Source organism: Nannobrachium achirus, assembly GCF_963921795.1.
Source record: "Nannobrachium achirus genome assembly, contig: SCAFFOLD_37, whole genome shotgun sequence".
Taxonomy (NCBI): domain Eukaryota; kingdom Metazoa; phylum Chordata; class Actinopteri; order Myctophiformes; family Myctophidae; genus Nannobrachium; species Nannobrachium achirus.
The window spans coordinates 953,875-964,519 of record NW_027664585.1 but is presented as its reverse complement, the minus strand read 5'-3'; the positions used below and the strand labels follow the sequence as shown (position 1 = coordinate 964,519).

Here is a 10,645-nt window from a genome sequence, read left to right as displayed (position 1 = left end):
ACTGACATAATCCAACGTCAGCTTGATGTTAATCTCAGATGTTATGTAGACGATTACTGGTTCAACTCCAAATTTGGATACAAGTTCTAATTTGGTTAAATGAACATAACCCAACGTTGGCAAGACGTCATCCTCCAATGTTGGTTAGACATGTAAGCAAGAGGTGCATTGCTGTCAAAACCCAACATTAGGTTGACATCAATGACCAAAGTTGGAAATGCAAAACATCAGAGGGCGTGAAAACCAACGCTAACATCACATCAACTTCCAGACATATGACAGTATGACACCAAATTGTGTCAAGTACTGAATAGTGAATAGAGGGTAGCTCACACAGCAGTCACTAGGTCTGATTAAGCTTGATCCAGAAAAGAACATAACAGTTCACCTTTTTTTTACCTTAACACTGGACAAATAAAGAAATACATGAAATAATAGCACAGCCTACCTCAGAGAGAACTTCCAGACAGTTTCCTTTTTACTTGCATATGTCCCACAACAACAACAAAATTATTAATAAAATATATTCCGGTGTGTTCACAACAAAAATATAATAATTAAAAAATATAATCCAGTGAGTTCACAACAACAAAAATTATTTAAAAAAATATATTCCGGTGAGTTCACAACTACAAAAAATAATTTAAAAAATGTATTCCGGTGAGTTGCCAGATTAAACTGTAGGTCCAAACAGAACTACCAAGATCCCCCAGAATTCACAGTGTCAGTTCAATCAGTTCTGAGTGCATGCGTTTGTGTCCCCCGCTGCCTCCTCTTGCCTGCATGTCCAGTGAGCTACCAGGTTTTAGGTCCAACCAGAACTAATTCAAGTTATATCAGTCCATAGTGTCCCTCTTGAAATGGACAGTTCCCCTGTGTCTCCCGCCTCTGCTGCTTTAGGTTGTCCTCTGCTTCTGGGTTGAACGTCATGACGGCATCTGTAGAAAAAGAGAATACAAAATATGTAACATGCTGTCATAACCTTACACCACCACATTGTCATGTTTTGCAAATTAAATTATTTACAGGTGTGTCTACAAGGTCACAATGCATACAAAAACTTGAAAACTTCACATCATGTTCACCCTCATAACCTTAAAATAACAAGAGTTCAGTTGGTTAAGCAGGCCCTCACCCAGAAGAATTAAATTGTAAGACACTGAAAACCACAGAACACCCAAACCTTATACTGTGTTATGCTGTGCATTACTTCTTACTTACTTAAAAAGCTTGGTCACAGAGGTGCTTCTTCTCTCCATCCTCTCAACGACTGGACCCAAGCAGACACATCACGCCAGCTAAGAGAGAGAGAAGAAAGAAGGAAATAGGTTAGACCAGGGTTTCCTAAAGTGGGTGCTGTTGCACCCTAGGGTGCCTTGATGCCAGTCCAGGGGTGTCTCAGAATAATCTGATCAGGTAAAACTGACCTGATTTGTGAGGAGTTATTTTTCCATCTACGGCCAACTCTCTTCTGCAAAAATAGCAGATCTACAAGCTCACAACATGTCACGACGCGCTGTGAGCTTGTAGATCGGCTATTTTTGGTGAACCTTCCTCCCAGAATAGGGATGCTGGGGTTCAAGTGGTTAAACATAAAGTATAAAGTTATTTTCAGTCAGTTCTAATGGAAACTGATATTTCTCCAATGGTGTAAGATTCAAAATATGTACAGTGTACTTCAAGGGTGCTGTGGATTAAAATATTATTTACAGGGGCGAGGTGACCCGAGTCAAAAATGTTTGAAACCCCCTGGGTTAGACACCAAATCAAAGACACTTGCCATTGTCAGACATGCAAACAGCCCCAAGGTGAAAAAGGTGACACATTTTTATGGGGATAAAATGTGCGCCGCGCTGTGAAATGGTCACATTTTTGACCATTGTTTTACTGAATTTGCACGTTTCTAACTCGGTTAAACAGTGACTTATACATATCATACATATGCAGCAAAATTGGACTTGTTGCCTACCACCAATTGTTCTAGATATAATAAAGAAAATGTAATCTACAATAATATAGCCTACAGATATACCGGTAGTTATAGGAATATCCTAATATTTAGGGACTTGTCTTTAATAAACAGGCATAGACCGTGACAATGTGCACTGTGAGCTTGTAGATCGGCTATTTTAACTACTTCTTAAATAGGCCTATTTGTTTTCTAAGATCATTTCTTAGATCATTTTATTTATTCATGAAATTAGAAAAGTAATTTACTTATTTTTTTTTATCATGAAATGTTTAGCTTTTTTGGGGAGGGAATGTTTTTTGAAAATGTTTTGAAATAATTAAAAACGAAATGTAGGAAACCAAAAATGAAGGGACCCATAAAAATGTGTGTCCTCGACCCACACATGGGTCCCGACCCAGTGTTTGGGAAACAGTTGTAAATCACAGATGATTCATTTAGTGGATTCTCCTGGCTGACTTTTTGCAATCTAGCTAGCCATCATCGTCAAAGAAAAGGTCGATCCTTTTCACTTGTAACTCGAGCTCAGTTAATCCGTTTGTCTCAGCATCATCCTTCTGTAGGAAGAAGTCACGGCGACTCTAGCGTTAGCATGTGGCTAAGCTAGCGAATCATCGTAAAATCATTGATTGATTGAAGGCTTTATTAGAAGTTTGCATAGGAAAATGTACAGATTCATGACGGTACAGTTCACTGGTACAAGGTCTACTAAAAGGAGATCCATGAAAAGACTAAGCTTATTTCAACAGGAAACCATTTAAGTATCTCATATAACATTGAATGACAGACAAATAGAACACAGTACTATGCAGTAGATATGTAAAGAAAAAGGGGAAAAAAAAGAAAAGAAAACAGTAAATCTAAACAAACAGTAAGTATATACAAGGAATATACAGTAAATCTAAACAAACAGTAAGTATATACAAGGAATATACAAGTATACAAGTATATACAAGGAAGGGGCAGGGAGGGTAGGGTTGGGCTAGGTTTTTTACCAGTTGCGAACGGCTGCTGCCTGTAAGTGGTTTTTCAGGGCAATTTTAAAGGATGCTAGTGATCCACACTCAAGGCTATAACCGATAATATCACATCACGCATCGATGCAGAATAGCGCACGACCGCGATGCAAGCGAATCAAACAGCCAACAGTCCACAGTCACACCACAACTACGTCAACTTTGCGAGCTTGGAGACAATGAGCGCTCATCTCTGTCTGTGGCTCGCAGTGCACTGAGTGCAGTCAGTGTTGACTTTGAGCGCTGCCAGCTGACGACGACGTCACATGCAAGAGAAGGGACTCAGGGAGCGCTTGATTTGTTAAAAAATAAAACGACCCACTTCCCCATCCACCTTCAACACCATTGTACTGACAAAACGGACGGCGCCAAGAATAAGAAATAAACGCTCCTCTTCTCACTGCTGCTCTGACGACACGACACCCCCCCACCCCCCTAAACAATTTTTTAACGAATCTGCACGATTCACACAAATGACCAATTTGGATTCAAAACGGCAATTTTCGCCGAAAAGCTACACGTTTGCATGCCTGCATTGTATCAAAGGGAAGGACATGTTTTGCCCAATTACATTATTTACAGATTGGTGTGTGCCAATTGTCTGTCCTTGGTCAACATGAAGTTACCTTGTATTGCTCTAAAATACATCAGTCTTCTCCAAAGCCACCTTCCTTTTCCCCCTTCATGTGGTTACCGAAGAGCCTGAAGAAAAACATATTACATTTTTGTGAACAATATAGTAGGGTAAGGTTCTTTTGTAAACATGGCATATAATCTCTTGATCTCTTGTTGATCAGGTGGTCCAGGGTGGTCCGCTTTTTTAAACCCTCTACACCAAATCTGCTCAGCAACAGCAGGTCTATAAGCTACATTCATGCAAAATTGTATTTATTTATTTTCACATAATTTTCACATATCATGACATTGTCATAAGAGGGGGTTCCAGTGGTTAAGCTGCGAAAAAATGAAAACATGCAGACAGGCCATCGCCTAGAATAATTAAACAAATAATTATGCAGACACTGAAAACCACATCACACAAGGGTTCATTCATATTGTATGTTGAAACATGCAGAGAGGGAAGCAAGCACATCTCCAAAGATTTACAGGTGCCGAACCAAGGAATATATAATATACACACCATGGAAGGAGGAGGTTCACACACTGTTCCAGAGCTCCAGTAAATAGTTTATTAGGATAGAATAATAACTATTTACCGGAGCTCTGGAACAGTGTGCGAACCTCCTCTTCTTCCATGTTGAAACATGCACTTTATACTGTGACTCATATAAAGCCTACCAAGGTCTTAAAAGCTTGGTCATCACAGAGATGTTGCTCCTCTCTCCATCCTCTATCCTGTCAACCACTGGCACCAGGTCCGAAAGGACTATCAGACACGTCACGCCACCTGAGAGAGAAAGAGAGGTTAGACACCCAATCAAAGCGTTATAATTTTCCATCGCACAACAGTTTGTAGATTGGCTATTTAGTACAAAACAATGATCAGACTACCTGGTTGTTATCTCCCAAGAGTAGAAACCACCATGTCTATCCCAAAGGAAAGGCGGGACAAGCACAGCAGACACCTGAGAGAGAGAGAGAGGGAGAAGTGAAAACAGACTAGTGACTAGTTCATACATGTTTGCTTCCACATAAGACAGGACTGGACACTGCGTCACAAGAACAAGCAGCCACCCAACGTACGGCACCTGAGACACAGAGAGAAAGGAAATAAAATCAGCACAAAAAAAAAGGAAACTTGACTTCGGTCCATTATCTCCCCTTTAATAATACCAATTTGTATTGTTTTATATCATTTTTATCATTGATTCGTCACCTTTACAACAAAGTACAGCTTGTAAGCATCGGGCATTCGAGGCATGAGCTACAAAACCTAACGTGTGGGTAGCGCCGATCAAGGTTTTGCCAAAATGGCTTGCAATATTGTTCTGCTGGCATTTACTCTCATTGTGGGCTTCCCTGACACTGAGCTTAAAATTAACAAAGTGTAAAAATGGTCAACATGTGTTGTTTTTTCTTTTCCTTATTACTGTGGGAGAGTGCAATCATTCAATCATTAAAGGGGAGATATAATGGACCGAAGTCACAAAAATAGCTGATCTACAAGCACACACAATGTGAGGCTGTAAAATGGCTTCTCAGTTCAAATAAATCATTATTAATTAAGTAAATTACCTGGTTGGCTTAGCTCCCAGGATCACCTCATACCACCACAGAGACACCTCATGTAACAGAGAGAGTGAAAAAGGAAATGAATAGGTTAGATTTTATCATACTCCATCAAACAACAATGTTGCATTAGACACAAAATTATCTACAAGAACACATTGCATAATATGAGCATGAACAGTATATTATTTAGTACTTGACTAGTTCCTGCAGTGATTGGCTGCAGTAGATTGGCATTCAGACGTGTTTGTAACACCTGTGAAGTGAAGCTTTGGCAGTACAGGGTAAGAAGAGAAGGAGAAGTCTCATGCAAAAGTCATGCTGTATTCTATATTGGATCTTGGATATTATACCACAGGATGAAGATACCTTTTATTTTCCTATTGTGGATTACTACTGGATTTCCTGGATTAAAAATGACTTTGCTAAAGGGTGGTAAGAGGAGACTTAACCTACCATATTGCATAGACTGGTTTTCTTTTCGACGTTGGAATTTTCTGTTGACAGAAGAAAAACAAAAGTTGAAAGACTACAAAATACATTACAAATGAGCCATGTACACACACACACACACACACACACACACACACACACACACACACACACACACACACACACACACACACTCCTGTTAATCACTTCTAGCTCCCACTCCCACTTTGAGAACCATGGCACAAAATCAGTGTTTGTCAATTATGCATTTGAGCCATAGACCACCATTTAGTGAGATTTAGCCTCTCAGTCTCATACCTAATAATTTAGGAATACAGATCATGTGTAAAAAATAATTTAGCTTGTACATTTGGTTTGATTTTACAGTAATTAAAAGGTCTATAGGGGTCCATTTGGTTATCAACTCCCCATCATTTAGCTGGGGACCTACTGGAAGGCTGGAACCAACCTAACATTACTAAACAAACACTATATAAATAGCAATGATTACTGTCACAATAACACTTTTTAAATGCTGAATAAATAATGGACCTTGGAAACATTATATAATGGAAACTTTTTTACAGGAATGAGGGTTCCTGTCACATATTAAAAGGGGTCTGCAGCCAAATAGTCATTTTGGATTTTGGGGTCCTTGACATGAAAAGGGCTGAAAACACTGGAGTATGAATTGTAAATAGTGAAGTTGTAAAAAGTACTGGAAGCAAAAGCAATCAATTAAAATAGCTTTACATACCTGTGTCATCTCCCTGCTCCAAAACTCCTTCTCTGTGTGCAAAAAGTCTCCATAATGTAGATTTAATCCCACAAATAGACTGGCAGCAACCTATCTTCCTGTTCAACAATCAACAGTGATTTTATTTAGTTTAGTTTTATCTTAAATCACTTTTAGACAAGCAGCTCTCAATGCTTGCTGTTGGTGACAAATGTAACTGCTGTGGGCTGTTTGGATTCAAAGTGGGGGTGTGCTCTCAGCAGAGCCAGTGGTAGCTGGCCACATCACAGTCACATGACACACAGCCAATCAGGCATTTGCAATTGCATTGTGGGCAGTGTAGTTGATTTTCAAACTGCTTTCCATAAACACACATATATTGTGTTCCTCTCTGTAACTACAAAGATGGCTCCCTTCATCTTTCATATGTTTCCTCCAAACTATAATATCCCAAAAGATAGGCATTAAAATGTGTTTTAATCAGATTTAATTACAGATGATAATTTGCTTGTATAACCAATGTCTGCCCAACATTATTTTACTAACGTCCACATAACGTTGAAGTCTAACATCATCAGACGTTGATATTTGGTTGGTTTTAGGTTGTGTTGGTAACTAACCAATAACCAACGTCTGTTCAACGTATTATCCCAACGTCAGGTTGACGTCAGGATTATGTTTTTATTGTATTATACTCATTTCAAGCAGGATAGTTTTATATTAAGCTTCTGAAGCATTGAGGAATACAGTATGGTAGTGGATCTCAAACATTTCAAAGAAGAAACATTTCCATTAGAGAAGATTTTGATGAGTCAAGCAGTGATTCTCAACTATTTTAATTGCAAGAACCCCAGTTTGACATGCATTAGTCTAAGTACGGACCTCCATTTTATGGCATTTCTATCTGAGACCCCAATTTATTGTAAAATCAATGTTAATGGGTCCATTTTGGTTCCATTTGTACACTCTATGAGTTACCCATAAGGGTCCATTTCATTCCTAACTATCATTTAGCAGGGGACCCCCTGGAACTCCCTCAAGGACCCCACTTCGAGAACAAATGCAGTTAATATCAGGTTGCCATTCCATATATCTTTACTGTTTTTAAACCATTAAGACATAAGGTCGATACCTTCTAAAGCCTGACCTAAGTTTTCAGAAAAAAATGCCTGAGGGATAAAACAGGGGTTCCCGTCCATAATGGGTTGTGTATGTTGGGCTGATTTGTACACTTTGTTCTATGTCACATCTATAATGTTTTACATTGATAAACTTCATATTTAATAGTATGCGGTATTAAACTGTGGATACCCCAGGCTGGCTTGCGGTGGACATTTTTGTCTGAATGATATTTTTGCCATGGAGTGGACAATAATGTTACCAGTAGCACACAAAGAGCCAGTCTCAAATGTCTACTAGCACAGTGGTTCTCAAAGCAGGTTGAGAGGGACCTCAAAGTTCCTTGAATGCGGTCCAAATCGAACATTACAGGTCTGTAACTCTGAGAGTGTATGGAACCAAATGGACCCATAAACACTCTCAGAGTTATGGGTCCTTAAAAATAATAATAATACAAATAAATTGAGAACCACTGTACTAGTGGAATATAGTGTCATACATATCCTGAAGAAACCCTGGAGACTGGGACAGAAATTTAGTCTCATGATCAAAATTACAACATTGTTATTTAAAAACAAAATCTAAAATCTACCATGGTCAAAGGCAAGTCTCGCCACATGTGTCAATGTACAGACATTGATGATCCCTGTGCCAGGAGATATTATGGGATATGTTGTTTTTATCTTTAAATGGGTATACCCCATTTGATGGTGTCCCATAGATGTTCAACAATGACCTATTACAGCTTGAGGTCAAGACCTTTCCATTAACAGTTAGCCATTTCTAGCCTATGTAAGCCCTTCTGTGGCTGAATGATATGCCTTTAATCATGGACTCTAGGCAAGATTCAGAGGTCATTGTCACAGCATTCTGCTGTGTACTGTTAGATAAGCATCATGGTGTGCCTATCTGTCTGTCTGTCTTTCTCTCTTTATCGCCCGAGTTTAGGCCACAATGCATTTTGTTATACCCCCACTGAAGAAATATAGGCCTACTTGTCCTCTAAGTTCCTGTCATTTCAGATTAGATACACTAGCTCTTATTTAGGATTCAAAACATTGAAATTGAAATGGTCTTGGACTTTAAGGACAACCCACATTCATTTATAATCGGCACTGTTGTGGCCTATCTTTAGTTTTTTGTTGAGCCAATGTAATGGTACGCTGGACCAATGAAGTGGCTAGTGTCCTCAGGGGTTGCTTATCAAGGAACTTTGACATTCTTGCTAGATACCTTGTTCACTATGTCCATGCCAATAAACTCCCCCGTTATACTGGTCTTGTTCACATCCAAGATTAATTAATTTAATTTCATAAACATTCAGATGTCCCTAACTGTAATGACACCTTACTGTCCCTTAAACTGCATACTTTATGTGGTCTTTAACCAGAGATGTTCTGTTTTTATCCCCAGCAAAGCATAATCCTTTGCAATGCATACAGCATTGTAAGTTAAGCAGTCAACCTGACGTTGGGATAATACGTTGAACAGACGTTGGTTATTGGTCAGTTACCAACAAAACCTAAAACCAACCAAATATCAACGTCTGATGATGTTAGACTTCAACGTTGTGTGGACGTTGTCATAATACCGTTGGGCAGACACTGAGGTTTGGTCGAATATCCGACAACAGCATGTCAGTGATTCAACATCAGCCTGATGTTGGGAAAACACGTTGAACACACGTTGGTTATTTGTTAGTTACCAACACAACCTAAAACCAACCAAATATCTATGTCTCATGATGTTAGACTGCAGCGTTGTGTGGACGTTGTCATGATAACGTTGGGCAGACATTGAGGTTTGGTCAAAAATCCGACAAGAGCATGTCAGTGTTCGACGTCAATATGACGTTGGGATTATACGTTGAACAGACGTTGGTTATTGGTTAGTTACCAACACAACCTAAAACCAACCAAATATCTATGTCTAATGATGTTAGACTGCAGCGTTGTGTGGACGTTGTCATGATAACGTTGGGCAGACATTGAGGTTTGGTCAAAAATCCGACAAGAGCATGTCAGAATTCGACATCAACCTGACGTTGGGATTATACGTTGAACAGACGTTGGTTATTGGTTAGTTACCAACACAACCTAAAACCAACCAAATATCAACGTCCGATGATGTTAGACTTCAACGTTATGTGGACGTTAGTAAAACAACGTTGGGCAGACATTGAGGTTTGGTCTAATACCGACAACAGCATCTGAGTATTCAACGTCAACCTGAAGTTGGGATAATACGTCGAATAGACGTTGGTTATTGGTCAGTTACCAACACAACCTAAAACCAACCAAATATCAACGTCTGATGATGTTAGACTGCAACGTTGTGTGGACGTTGTCATGATAATGTTGGGCAGACATTGACGTTTGGTCAAATATCAGACAAGAGCATGTCAGAATTCAACATCAATATGACGTTGGGATAATACGTTGAACAGACATTGGTTATTGGTTAGTTACCAACGCAACCTAAAACCAACCAAATATCAGCGTCTGATGATGTTAGACTGCAACGCTATGTGGACGTTAGTAAAATAACGTTGGGCAGACATTGAGGTTTGGTCAAAAATCCGACAAGGGCATGTCAGTGTTCGACGTCAACATGATGTTGGGATAATAGGTTGAACAGACGTTGGTTGCGACCGTCAGGGAGCAGTTTACTATGAAAACCTCCACCGGCCGTCCGTCCGTCCGTCCGTCCGTCCGTCCGTCCGTCCGTCCGTCACACGTCACACGTGACCATCAACAAACGTCACACCTTTGTTGATGTTTAAATCGAAGAGTCTTGCTCAAATACTTCTGTTGGTTTCTGCACTGATCATTTATACAATTCAGCTGTGTTTGCTCGTGTCATCATGATGAGGTCATAAATCAGCCATGCCCAAATATAGATTTTACGGGTTTACATGCTTACTCAGTTATTCGTTATGTGAAAGTCCTATGACGTCTATGATATCTGACATCATCATACATACATTCCCTTTTATGCCCATAAATGGAGATCCCCTCTGTAGAACCAGCCACTGACATCACTGTAATGTCAGGGGAACCAAATCCCTTTTATGCCCATATATGGAGATCCCTGTGATGCCAGGGGAACCAAATCCCTTTTATGCCCATATATGGAGATATGGAGATCCCCGTGTTGCCAGGGTAACCAAATCCATTTTATGCC

At 39.6% G+C, this 10,645-nt stretch overlaps 1 long non-coding RNA gene across 1 annotated transcript; it reads right to left on the bottom strand.

Annotated features, from left to right (window-relative positions):
• Positions 1–618: 618 nt before the first annotated feature.
• On the bottom strand, positions 619–6,555 carry LOC308280914. The gene is made up of 8 exons (XR_013961793.1): positions 6,365–6,555; positions 5,632–5,672; positions 5,182–5,228; positions 4,498–4,571; positions 4,285–4,393; positions 3,612–3,687; positions 1,222–1,298; positions 619–938 (listed from the first exon to the last, which is right to left on the bottom strand). It is a non-coding gene; the product is annotated as an uncharacterized lncRNA (long non-coding RNA).
• Positions 6,556–10,645: the final 4,090 nt, after the last annotated feature.